Below are 15,553 nucleotides of genomic sequence, written 5' to 3'. Positions count from 1 at the left end.
ATATATCTCGTCACAGTATTTACATACCAGGCAACGACAATCTTATACTTTGTATGGTGTGTGTATTTATCTCATCACAGCCTTTACGTAACAGGCCACGATAATCGTATACTTTGTGTGCTGTGTGTATTTATCTCATCACAGTCTTAACGTAACAGGCCACGATAATCTTATACTTTGTGTGCTGTGTGTATTTATCTCATCACAGTCTTTACATAACAGGCCACGACAATCTTATACTTTGTGTGCTGTGTGTATTTATCTCATCACATTCTTTACGTAACAGGCCACGACAATCTGATACTTTTTGTGCTGTGTGTATTTATCTCATCACAGTCTTTACGTAACAGGCCACGACAAGCTTATACTTTGTGTGCTGTGTGTATTTATCTCATCACAGTTTTTACATAACAGGCCACGACAATCTTATACTTTGTGAGCTGTGTGTATTTATCTCATCACAGTATTTACATAACATGCAACGACAATATTATACTTTGTGTGTTGTGTGTATATATCTCAGCACAGTCTTTACGTAACAGGCCACGACAATCTTATACTTTGTGTGCTGTATGTATTTATCTCATCACAATCTTTACGTAACAGGCTACGACAATCTTATACTTGGTGTGTTGTGTCTATTTATCTCATTACAGTCTTTACATACCAGGCAACGACAATCTTATACTTGGTTTGTTGTGTGTATTTATCTCATTACAGTCATCACATAACAGGCCATGACAATCGTATACTTGGTGTTTTGTGTGTATTTATCTCATTACAGTCTTTACCTAACAGGCCACGACAATCTTATGATTTGTTTTGTGTGTGTATTTATCTCATTACAGTCTTCACATAACAGGCAACGACAATCTTATACTTGGTGTGTTGTGTGTATTTATCTCATTACAGTCATCACATAACAGGCCACGACAATCTTATACTTGGTGTGTTGTGTGTATTTATCTCATCACAGTCTTTACATACCAGGCCACGACAATCTTATACTTGGTGTGTTGTGTGTATATATCTCGTCACAGTATTTACATACCAGGCAACGACAATCTTATACTTTGTGTGCTGTGTGTATTTATCTCATCACAGTCTTTACGTAACAGGCCACGCTAATCTTATACTTTGTGTGCTGTGTGTATTTATCTCATCACAGTCTTTGCATACCAGGCCACGACAATCTTATGATTTGTTTTGTGTGTGTATTTATCTCATTACAGTCTTCACATAACAGGCAACGACAATCTTATACTTGGTGTGTTGTGTGTATTTATCTCATTACAGTCATCACATAACAGGCCACGACAATATTATACTTGGTGTGATGTGTGTATTTATTTCATCACAGTCTTTACATACCAGGCCACGACAATCTTATATTTGGGGTGTTGTGTGTATCTATCTCATCACAGTCTTTGCATACCAGGCCACGACAATCTTATGATTTGTTTTGTGTGTGTATTTATCTCATTACAGTCTTCACATAACAGGCAACGACAATCTTATACTTGGTGTCTTGTGTGTATTTATCTCATTACAGTCTTCACATAACAGGCAACGACACTCTTATACTTGGTGTGTGATGTGTATTTATCTCATCACAGTCTTTACATACCAGGCAACGACAATCTTATACTTGGTGTGTGGTGTGTATCTATCTCATCACAGTCTTTGCATACCAGGCCACGACAATCTTATGATTTGTTTTGTGTGTGTATTTATCTCATTACAGTCTTCACATAACAGGCATCGACAATCTAATACTTGGTGTGTTGTATGTATTTATCTCATCACAGTCTTTACATACCAGACCACGACAATCTTATACTTGGGGTGTTGTGTGTATCTATATCATCACAGTCTTTACATACCAGGCCACGACAATCTTATAATTTGTGTGTTGTGTGTATATATCTCGTCACAGTATTTACATACCAGGCAACGACAATCTTATACTTTGTGTGTTGTGTGTATTTATCTCATGACAGTCTTTACGTAACAGGCCACGATAATCTTATACTTTGTGTGCTGTGTGTATTTATCTTATCACAGTCTTAACGTAACAGGCCACGACAATCTTATACTTTATGTGCTGTGTGTATTTATCTCATCACAGTCTTTACGTAACAGGCCACGACAATTTTTTACTTTGTGTGCTGTGTGTATTTATCTCATCACAGTCTTTAAGTAACAGGCCACGACAATCTTATACTTAGTGTGCTGTGTGTATTTATCTCATCACAGTCTTTACATAACAGGCAACGACAATCTTATACTTTGTGAGCTGTCTGTATTTATCTCATCACAGTATTAACATAATAACAGGCAACGACAATCTTATACTTTGTGTGTTGTGTGTATTTATCTCATCACAGTCTTTACGTAACAGGCCACGACAATCTTATACTTGATGTGTTGTGTGTATCTATCTCATTAAAATCTTTACATACCATGCCACGACAATCTTATACTTGGTGTTTGTGTGTATATATCTCATCACAGTATTTACATACCAGGCAACGACAATCTTATACTTGGTGTGTTGTGTGTATTTATCTCATTACAGTCATCACATAACAGGCCATGACAATCGTATACTTGGTGTTTTGTGTGTATTTATCTCATCACAGTCTTTACATACCAGGCCACGATAATCTTATACTTGGTGTGTTGTGTGTATTTATCTCATTACAGTCTTTACAAAACAGGCCACGACAATCGTATACTTGGTGTTTTGTGTGTATTTATCTCATTACAGTCTTTACCTAACAGGCCACGACAATCTTATGATTTGTTTTGTGTGTGTATTTATCTCATTACAGTCTTCAAATAACAGGCAACGACAATCTTATACTTGGTGTGTTGTGTGTATTTATCTCATTACAGTCATCACATAACAGGCCACGACAATCTTATACTTGGTGTGTTGTGTGTATTTATCTCATCACAGTCTTTACATACCAGGCCACGACAATCTTATACTTGGTGTGTTGTGTGTATATATCTCGTGTCAGTATTTACATACCAGGCAACGACAATCTTATATTTTTTGTGCTGTGTGTATTTATCTTATAACAGTCTTTACGTAACAGGCCACGCTAATCTTATACTTTGTGTGCGGTATGTATTTATCTCATCACAGTCTTTGCATACCAGGCCACGACAATCTTATGATTTGTTTTGTGTGTGTATTTATCTCATTACAGTCTTCACATAACAGGCAACGACAATCTTATACTTGGTGTGTTGTGTGTATTTATCTCATTACAGTCATCACATAACAGGCCACGACAATATTATACTTGGTGTGTTGTGTGTATTTATCTCATCACAGTCTTTACATACCAGGCCACGACAATCTTATACTTGGGGTGTTGTGTGTATCTATCTCATCACAGTCTTTGCATACCAGGCCACGACAATCTTATACTTGGTGTGTTGTGTGTATATATCTCGTCACAGTATTTACATACCAGGCAACGACAATCTTATACTTTGTGTGCTGTGTGTATTTATCTCATCACAGTCTTTACGTAACAGGCCACGCTAATATTATACTTTGTGTGCTGTGTGTATTTATCTCATCACAGTCTTTGCATACCAGGCCACGACAATCTTATGATTTGTTTTGTGTGTGTATTTATCTCATTACAGTCTTCACATAACAGGCAACGACAATCTTATACTTGGTGTGTTGTGTGTATTTATCTCATTACAGTCATCACATAACAGGCCACGACAATCTTATACTTGGTGTGTTGTGTGTATTTATCTCATCACAGTCTTTACATACCAGGCCACGACAATCGTATACTTGGGGTGTTGTGTGTATCTATCTCATCACAGTCTTTGCATACCAGGCCACGACATTCTTATAATTTGTGTGTTGTGTGTATATATTTCGTCACAGTATTTACATACCAGGCAACGACAATATTATACTTTGTGTGGTATGTGTATTTATCTCATCACAGTCTTAACGTAACAGGCCACGATAATCTTATACTTTGTGTGCTGTGTGTATTTATCTCATCACAGTCTTAACGTAACAGGCCACGATAATCTTATACTTTGTGTGCTGTGTGTATTTATCTCATCACAGTCTTTACATAACAGGCCACGACAATCTTACACTTTGTGTGCTGCGTGTATTTATCTCATCACATTCTTTACGTAACAGGCCACGACAATCTGATACTTTGTGTGCTGTGTGTATTTATCTCATCAGAGTCTTTACGTAACAGGCCACGACAATCTTATACTTTGTGTGCTGTGTGTATTTATCTCATCACAGTCTTTGCATACCAGGCCACGACATTCTTATAATTTGTCTGTTGTGTGTATATATCTCGTCACAGTATTTACATACCAGGCAACAATAATCTTATACTGTGTGTGGTGTGTGTATTTATCTCATCACAGTCTTTACGTAACAGGCCACGATAATCTTATACTTTGTGTGCTGTGTGTATTTATCTCATCACAGTCTTAACGTAACAGGCCACGATAATCTTATACTTTGTGTGCTGTGTGTATTTATCTCATCACAGTCTTTACATAACAGGCCACGACAATATTATACTTTGTGTGCTGTGTGTATTTATCTCATCACATTCTTTACGTAACAGGCCACGACAATCTGATACTTTGTGTGCTGTGTGTATTTATCTCATCAGAGTCTTTACGTAACAGGCCACGACAATCTTATACTTTGTGTGCTGTGTGTATTTATCTCATCACAGTCTTTGCATACCAGGCCACGACATTCTTATAATTTTTGTGTTGTGTGTATATATCTCGTCACAGTATTTACATACCAGGCAACGACAATCTTATACTTTGTGTGGTGTGTATATTTATCTCATAGAGTCTTTACGTAACAGGCCACGACAATCTTATACTTTGTGAGCTGTGTGTATTTATCTCATCACAGTATTTACATAACATGCAACGACAATATTATACTTTGTGTGTTGTGTGTATATATCTCAGCACAGTCGTTACGTAACAGGCCACGACAATCTTATACTTTGTGTGCTGTATGTATTTATCTCATCACAATCTTTACGTAACAGGCTACTACAATCTTATACTTTGTGTGTTGTGTTTATTTATCTCATTACAGTCTTTACATACCAGGCAACGACAATCTTATACTTGGTTTGCTGTGTGTATTTATCTCATTACAGTCATCACATAACAGGCCATGACAATCGTATACTTGGTGTTTTGTGTGTATTTATCTCATTACAGTCTTTACCTAACAGGCCACGACAATCTTATGATTTGTTTTGTGTGTGTATTTATCTCATTGCAGTCTTCACATAACAGGCAACGACAATCTTATACTTGGTGTGTTGTGTGTATATATCTCGTCACAGTATTTACATACCAGGCAACGACAATCTTATACTTTGTGTGCTGTGTGTATTTATCTCATCACAGTCTTTACGTAACAGGCCACGCTAATCTTATACTTTGTGTGCTGTGTGTATTAATCTCATCACAGTCTTTGCATACCAGGTCACGACAATCTTATGATTTGTTTTGTGTGTGTATTTATCTCATTACAGTCTTCACATAACAGGCAACGACAATCTTATACTTGGTGTGTTGTGTGTATTTATCTCATTACAGTCATCACATAACAGGCCACGACAATATTATACTTGATGTGTTGTGTGTATTTATCTCAGCACAGTCTTTACATACCAGGCCACGACAATCTTATACTTGGGGTGTTGTGTGTATCTATCTCATCACAGTCTTTGCATACCAGGCCACGACATTCTTATAATTTGTGTGTTGAGTGTATATATCTCGTGACAGTATTTACATACCAGGCAACGACAATCTTATACTTTGTGTGGTGTGTGTATTTATCTCATCACAGTCTTTACGTAACAGGCCACGACAATCTGATACTTTGTGTGCTGTGTGTAGTTATCTCATCATAGTCTTTACGTAACAGGCCAATACAATCTTATACTTTGTGTGCTGTGTGTATTTATCTCATCACAGTCTTTGCATACCAGGCCACGACATTCTTATAATTTGTGTGTTGTGTGTATATATCTCGTCACAGTATTTACATACCAGGCAACGACAATCTTATACTTTGTGTGGTGTGTGTATTTATCTCATCACAGTCTTTACGTAACAGGCCACGCTAATCTTATACTTTGTGTGCTGTGTGTATTTATCTCATCACAGTCTTTGCATACCAGGCCACGACAATCTTATGATTTGTTTTGTGTGTGTATTTATCTCATTACAGTCTTCACATAACAGGCAACGACAATCTTATACTTGGTGTGTTGTGTGTATTTATCTCATTACAGTCATCACATAACAGGCCACGACAATCTTATACTTTGTGTGCTGTGTGTATTTATCTCATCACAGTCTTTGCATACCAGGCCACGACATTCTTATAATTTATGTGTTGTGTGTATATATCTCGTCACATTATTTACATACCAGGCAACGACAATCTTATACTTTGTGTGTTGTGTGTATTTATCTCATCACAGTCTTTACGTAACAGGCCACGATAATCTTATACTTTGTGTGCTGTAAGTATTTATCTTATCACAGTCTTAACATAACAGGCCACGACAATCTTATACTTTGTGTGCTGTGTGTATTTATCTCATCACAGTCTTTACGTAACAGGCCACGACAATTTTTTACTTTGTGTGCTGTGTGTATTTATCTCATCACAGTCTTTAAGTAACAGGCCACGACAATCTTATACTTAGTGTGCTGTGTGTATTTATCTCATCACAGTCTTTACATAACAGGCCACGACAATCTTATACTTTGTGAGCTGTCTGTATTTATCTCATCACAGTATTAACATAATAACAGGCAACGACAATCTGATACTTTGTGTGTTGTGTGTATTTATCTCATCACAGTCTTTACGTAACAGGCCACGACAATCTTATACTTGATGTGTTGTGTGTATCTATCTCATTAAAATCTTTACATACCATGCCACGACAATCTTATACTTGGTGTTTGTGTGTATATATCTCATCACAGTATTTACATACCAGGCAACGACAATCTTATACTTGGTGTGTTGTGTGTATTTATCTCATTACAGTGATCACATAACAGGCCATGACAATCGTATACTTGGTGTTTTGTGTGTATTTATCTCATCACAGTCTTTACATACCAGGCCACGATAATCTTATACTTGGTGTGTTGTGTGTATTTATCTCATTACAGTCTTTACAAAACAGGCCACGACAATCGTATACTTGGTGTTTTGTGTGTATTTATCTCATTACAGTCTTTACCTAACAGGCCACGACAATCTTATGATTTGTTTTGTGTGTGTATTTATCTCATTACAGTCTTCAAATAACAGGCAACGACAATCTGATACTTTGTGTGCTGTGTGTATTTATCTCATCAGAGTCTTTACGTAACAGGCCACGACAATCTTATACTTTGTGTGCTGTGTGTATTTATCTCATCACAGTCTTTGCATACCAGGCCACGACATTCTTATAATTTGTCTGTTGTGTGTATATATCTCGTCACAGTATTTACATACCAGGCAACAATAATCTTATACTGTGTGTGGTGTGTGTATTTATCTCATCACAGTCTTTACGTAACAGGCCACGATAATCTTATACTTTGTGTGCTGTGTGTATTTATCTCATCACAGTCTTAACGTAACAGGCCACGATAATCTTATACTTTGTGTGCTGTGTGTATTTATCTCATCACAGTCTTTACATAACAGGCCACGACAATATTATACTTTGTGTGCTGTGTGTATTTATCTCATCACATTTTTTACGTAACAGGCCACGACAATCTGATACTTTGTGTGCTGTGTGTATTTATCTCATCAGAGTCTTTACGTAACAGGCCACGACAATCTTATACTTTGTGTGCTGTGTGTATTTATCTCATCACAGTCTTTGCATACCAGGCCACGACATTCTTATAATTTTTGTGTTGTGTGTATATATCTCGTCACAGTATTTACATACCAGGCAACGACAATCTTATACTTTGTGTGGTGTGTATATTTATCTCATAGAGTCTTTACGTAACAGGCCACGACAATCTTATACTTTGTGAGCTGTGTGTATTTATCTCATCACAGTATTTACATAACATGCAACGACAATATTATACTTTGTGTGTTGTGTGTATATATCTCAGCACAGTCGTTACGTAACAGGCCACGACAATCTTATACTTTGTGTGCTGTATGTATTTATCTCATCACAATCTTTACGTAACAGGCTACTACAATCTTATACTTTGTGTGTTGTGTTTATTTATCTCATTACAGTCTTTACATACCAGGCAACGACAATCTTATACTTGGTTTGCTGTGTGTATTTATCTCATTACAGTCATCACATAACAGGCCATGACAATCGTATACTTGGTGTTTTGTGTGTATTTATCTCATTACAGTCTTTACCTAACAGGCCACGACAATCTTATGATTTGTTTTGTGTGTGTATTTATCTCATTGCAGTCTTCACATAACAGGCAACGACAATCTTATACTTGGTGTGTTGTGTGTATATATCTCGTCACAGTATTTACATACCAGGCAACGACAATCTTATACTTTGTGTGTTGTGTTTATTTATCTCATTACAGTCTTTACATAACAGGCCATGACAATCGTATACTTTGTGTGCTGTGTGTATTTATCTCATCACAGTCTTTACATAACAGACCATGACAATATTATACTTGGTGTGTTGTGTGTATTTATCTTATCACAGTCTTAACCAAAACAGGCAACGTCAATCCTATACTGTGTGTGTTGTGTGTATTTATCTCATCACAGTCTTTACATAACAGGCCATGACAATCGTATACTTGATATGTTGTTTGTATTTATCGTATCACAGTCTTTACCTAACAGGCCATGATAATCTTATACTTTGTGTGTTGTATGTATTTATCCCATCACAGTCTTTACATAACAGGCAATCTTATACTTGGTGTGTTGTGTGTATTTATTTCATCACAGTCTTAACATAACAGGCCACGACAATCTTATACTTGGTGTGATGTGTGTATTTATCTCATCACATTCTTCACATAACAGGCCATGACAGTCTTATACTTTGTGTGCTGTGTGTATTTATCTCATCACAGTCTTTACGATACAGGCCACGACAATCTTATAGTTTGTGTGCTGTGTGTATTTATCTCATCACAGTCTTTACATAACAGGCCACGACAATCTTATACTTTGTGTGCTGTGTGTATTTATCTCATCACAGTATTTACATAACAGGCAACGACAATCTTCTATATTGTGTGTTGTGTTTATTTATCTCATCACAGTCTATACGTAACAGGCCACCATAATCTTATACTTTGTGTGCTGTGTGTATTAATCTCATCACAGTCTTTACGTAACAGGCCACGACAATCTTATACTTTGTGTGCTCTGTGTATTTTTCTCATCACAGTCTTAACATAACAGGCCACGACAATCTTATACTTTGTGTGCTGTGTGTATTTATCTCATCATAGTCTTTACGTAACAGGCCACGACAATCTCATACTTTGTATGTTGTGTGTATTTATCTCATCACAGTCTTTATGTAACAGGATACGACAGTCTTATACTTGGTGTGTTGTGTGTATTAATCTCATCACAGTCTTTACGTAACAGGCCACGACAATCTTATACTTTGTGTGCTCTGTGTATTTTTCTCATCACAGTCTTAACATAACAGGCCACGACAATCTTATACTTTGTGTGCTGTGTGTATTTATCTCATCACAGTCTTTACATAACAGGCCACGACATTCTCATACTTTGTATGTTGTGTGTATTTATCTCATCACAGTCTTTATGTAACAGGATACGACAGTCTTATACTTGGTGTGTTGTGTGTATTCATCTCATCACAGTCTTTACATAACAGGCAACGACAATCTTATACTTGGTGTGTTGTGTGCATCTATGTCATCACAGTCTTTGCATACCAGGCCACGACAATCTTATAATTTGTGTGTTGTGTGTATATATCTCGTCACAGTATTTACATACCAAGCAACGACAATATTATACTTTGTGTGTTGTGTGTATTTATCTCATCACAGTCTTTACGTAACAGGCCACGATAATCTTATACTTTGTGTGCTGTGTGTATTTATCTCATCACAGTTTTTACGTAACAGGCCACGACAATCTTATACATTGTGTGCTGTGTGTATTTATCTCATCACAGTCTTAAAATAACAGGCCACGACAATCTTATACTTTGTGTGCTGTGTGTATTTATCTCATCACAGTCTTTACGTAACAGGCCACGATAATATTATACTTTGTGTGCTGTGTGTTTTTATCTCATCACAGTCTTTACTTAGCAGGCCACGATAATCTTCTACTGTGTGTGTTGTGTGTACTTATCTCATCACAGTCTTTACGTAACAGGCCACGACAATCTTATAGTTTTTGTGCTGTGTGTATTTATCTCATCACAGTATTTACATAACAGGCAACGACAATTTTCTACTTTGTGTGTTGTGTGTATTTATCTCATCACAGTCTTTACGTAACAGGCCACGACAATCTTATACTTTGTGTGCTGTGTGTATTTATCTCATCACAGTCTTTACGTAAAAGGACACGACAATCTTATACTTTGTGTGCTCTGTGTATTTATCTCATCACAGTCTTTACATAACAGGCCACGATAATCTTATACTTTGTATGTTGTGTGTATTTATCTCATCACAGTCTTTACGTAACAGGCTACGACAGTCTTATACTTGGTGTGTTGTGTGTATTCATCTCATCACAGTCTTTACGTAACAGGCCACGACAATCAAATACTTTGTGTGCTGTGTGTATTTATCTCATCACAGTATTTACATAACAGGCAACGACAATCTTATACTTGGTGTTGTGTGTATCTATCTAATCACAGTCTTTGCATACCAGGCCACGACAATCTTATACTTTGTGTGTTGTGTGTATATATCTCGTCACAGTATTTGCATACCAGGCAACGACAATATTATACTTGATGTGTTGTGTGTATTTATCTCATCACAGTCTTTACATAACAGGCCACGACAATCTTATGCTTTGTGTGTTGTATGTATTTATCTCATTACAGTCTTTACGTAACAGGCCACGACAATCTTATGATTTGTTTTGTGTGTGTATTTATCTCATTACATGTCTTTTCATAACAGGTCACGACAATCTTATACTTGGTGTGTTGTGTGTATTTATCTCATCACAGTCTTTACATAACAGGCAACGTCAATCCTATACTTAGTGTGTTGTGTGTATTTATCTCATCACAGTCTTTACATAACAGGCCATGACAATCGTATACTTTGTGTGCTGTGTGTATTTATCTCATCACAGTCTTTACATAACAGACCATGACAATATTATACTTGGTGTGTTGTGTGTATTTATCTTATCACAGTCTTAACCAAAACAGGCAACGTCAATCCTATACTGTGTGTGTTGTGTGTATTTATCTCATCACAGTCTTTACATAACAGGCCATGACAATCGTATACTTGATATGTTGTTTGTATTTATCGTATCACAGTCTTTACCTAACAGGCCATGATAATCTTATACTTTGTGTGTTGTATGTATTTATCCCATCACAGTCTTTACATAACAGGCAATCTTATACTTGGTGTGTTGTGTGTATTTATTTCATCACAGTCTTAACATAACAGGCCACGACAATCTTATACTTGGTGTGATGTGTGTATTTATCTCATCACATTCTTCACATAACAGGCCATGACAGTCTTATACTTTGTGTGCTGTGTGTATTTATCTCATCACAGTCTTTACGATACAGGCCACGACAATCTTATAGTTTGTGTGCTGTGTGTATTTATCTCATCACAGTCTTTACATAACAGGCCACGACAATCTTATACTTTGTGTGCTGTGTGTATTTATCTCATCACATTATTTACATAACAGGCAACGACAATCTTCTATATTGTGTGTTGTGTTTATTTATCTCATCACAGTCTTTACGTAACAGGCCACCATAATCTTATACTTTGTGTGCTGTGTGTATTAATCTCATCACAGTCTTTACGTAACAGGCCACGACAATCTTATACTTTGTGTGCTCTGTGTATTTTTCTCATCACAGTCTTAACATAACAGGCCACGACAATCTTATACTTTGTGTGCTGTGTGTATTTATCTCATCATAGTCTTTACGTAACAGGCCACGACAATCTTATACTTTGTGTGCTGTGTGTATTTATCTCATCACAGTCTTTACATAACAGGCCACGACATTCTCATACTTTGTATGTTGTGTGTATTTATCTCATCACAGTCTTTATGTAACAGGATACGACAGTCTTATACTTGGTGTGTTGTGTGTATTCATCTCATCACAGTCTTTACGTAACAGGCTACGACAATCTTATACTTGGTGTGTTGTGTGTATTTATCTCATCACAGTCTTTACGTAACTGGCCACGACAATCTTATACTTTGTGTGCTCTGTGTATTTATCTCATCACAGTCTTTACATAACAGGCCACGACAATCTTATACTTTGTGTGCTGTGTGTATTTATCTCATCACAGTCTTTACGTAACAGGCCACGACAATCTTATATTTTGTGTGCTGTGTGTATTTATCTCATCACAGTCTTTACATAACAGGCCACGACAATCTTATACTTGGTTTGTTGTGTGTATTTATCTCATCACAGTCTTTACGTAACAGGCTACGACAATCTTATACTTGTTGTGTTGTGTTTATCTACTCATCACAGTCTTTAAGTAACAGGCTACGATAATCTTATACTTGATGTGTTGTGTGTATTTATCTAATCACAGTCTTTACGTAACAGGCCACGGCAATCTTATACTTTGTGTGCTGTGTGTATTTATCTCATCACAGTATTTACATAACAGGCCACGACAATATTATACTTTGTGTGTTGTGTGTATTTATCTCATCACAGTCTTTACATAACACGCCACGACAATCTTATACTTTGTGTGTTGTGTGTATTTATCTCATCACAGTCTTTACATAACAGGCCATGACATTCATGTGCTTTGTGTGTTGTGTGCATTTATCTCATTACTGTCTTTACATAACAGGCCTTGACAATCTTATACTTTGTGTGTTGTGTGTATTTATCTCATCACAGTCTTTACATAACAGGCAACGACAATCTTATACTTGATGTGTTGTGTGTATTTATCTGATCACAGTCTTATAGTCTTTACATAACAGGCAACGACAATCTTATACTTGATGTGTTGTGTGTATTTATCTCATCACAGTATTTACATAACAGGCAACGTCAATCCTATACTTAGTGTGTTGTGTGTATTTATCTCATCTCAGTCTTTACATAACAGGCCATGACAATCGTATACTGTGTGTGCTGTGTGTATTTATCTCATCACAGTCTTTACATAACAGGCCATGACAATATTATACTTGGTGTGTTGTGTGTATTTATCTTATCACAGTCGTAACCAAAACAGGCAACGTCAATCATATACTGTGTGTGTTGTGTGTATTTATCTCATCACAGTCTTTACATAACAGGCCATGACAATCGTATACTTGATGTGTTGTTTGTATTTATCTTATCACAGTCTTTACCTAACAGGCCATGATAATCTTTTACTTTGTGTGTTGTGTGTATTTATCCCATCACAGTCTTTACATAACAGGCAATCTTATACTTGGTGTGTTGTGTGTATTTATTTCATCACAGTCTTAACATAACTGGCCACGACAATCTTATACTTGGTGTGATGTGTGTATTTATCTCATCACAGTCTTCACATAACAGGCCATGACAGTCTTATACTTTGTGTGTGTTGTGTGTATTTATTCCTTCACAGTTTATACATAACAGGCCATGACAATCTTATACTTGGTGTGTTTTGTGTATTTATCTCATCACAGTCTTTACATAACAGGCCATGACAATATTGTACTTTGTGTGTTGTGTGTATTTATCCCATCACAGTCTTTACATAACAGACCATGACAATCTTATACTTGGTGTGTTGTGTGTATTTATCTCATCACAGTCTTTACTTAACAGGCCATGACAATATTGTACTTTGTGTGTATTTATCCCATCACAGTCTTTACATAACAGACCATGACAATTTTATACTTGGTGTGTTGTGTGTATTTATATCGTCACAGTCTTTATATAACAGACCATGACAGTCTTATACTTTGTGTGATGTGTGTATTACATGTTTACCAGTCCGTCTATGCCCACTGGTTCGTCTACATGTTCACTAGCTTTGAAATAGCTTTCGGTAAGTGTGACTCTTTCAGTGATTTGTGTCTATTGTTTTTATGTAAGTGATTATTGTGCACCTTACCCATATTTTTAAGGGACGCGAATTGCAACTGCATGATATTTTACAGTTGTTTTCTTGAGATGTGCTGGCCTTATGGTTTGGTTCATTAGGGAGGGTTGGGTTAATGGTCACCACATTGCTTATGTACCAATGTCCATTCTAAAGCCAGGAACATGTAGTACAGTGGTTGTTGTTCATAATTCATGTCGGGCAAGTTTTTTTTGTAAATTATTTTGTGATCAATATTTAGTTTTGTTTGATTTTTGTTTTTAAATCTTAATGGTCGGGGCATTTAATAGCCGACTGAATAGAGTTTTTTTTTTTTCATTTTTAGAGGCCGCTCGGTGGCCTTTAAAGACTTACTACCACGTCATTGTAACTCTGGTATCATTAGTGCTGGACCATGGTCGATCCTATGCACCTTTGAGGCAGGCGGGATATTTTTGTAGATCTTGTACAGCTCAAACTAATGGGAGAAGTTCCTGTACTTCTATCATCTAGTCCCATGCTGCATGGTTGGAGAGGGTGTAATATCTTCTGTAGGTTTGATGAAGTTTCACCCGTATCGGACTTCTTCTCCTGAATGAAAGCTTAAAGGCGACGAGTATTTTTGTATGCAATGTGCCCTTAACGTGTCTCAAACTTATCTGTAGCGTTTTCAACGTTCGTGCAGCGTGTATAGTATGTACGTGCAGTTTACAGGTATACGCTTGACAAACGCTTGAGCCGAATGAATTTTTTTATGTTCCATTAAAATTTTCCTGAAGGAAAAGCGTTCACCAAGCGTATACCTTTGCTTTTCGACGTACTTCAAACTTATGGAACGCGGGTTTAAATGCTTGCATAGCGTTCCTCTGGTGAGCAACTAAGTTACGCATACGATGATACGGACTTTGTTAATTTTCTTTTTTGACTGATTATTTTACATTGTCTTTTCGGGGCCTTTTATAGCCGACTATGCGGTACGTGCTTTGCCTGTTGTTGAAGGCCGTACGGAGACCCATAGTTTGTACTTCTGTGTTATTTTGGTTTCTTGTAGATAGTTGTCTCATTGACACCAAACCATATCTTCTTTGTTATATTCGATATCTTATCGCCGACCTGGTTAAGTCTGCTAAAAATGCATGCATGATTCATTTTTAGGTTATCAGTCGTAATGAAAGTGGCACATCTAATT

This window comes from Mytilus trossulus, chromosome 13 (assembly GCF_036588685.1).
Source record: "Mytilus trossulus isolate FHL-02 chromosome 13, PNRI_Mtr1.1.1.hap1, whole genome shotgun sequence".
Classification (NCBI taxonomy): Eukaryota; Metazoa; Mollusca; class Bivalvia; order Mytilida; family Mytilidae; genus Mytilus; species Mytilus trossulus.
Note: the sequence above shows the minus strand (reverse complement) of the source record.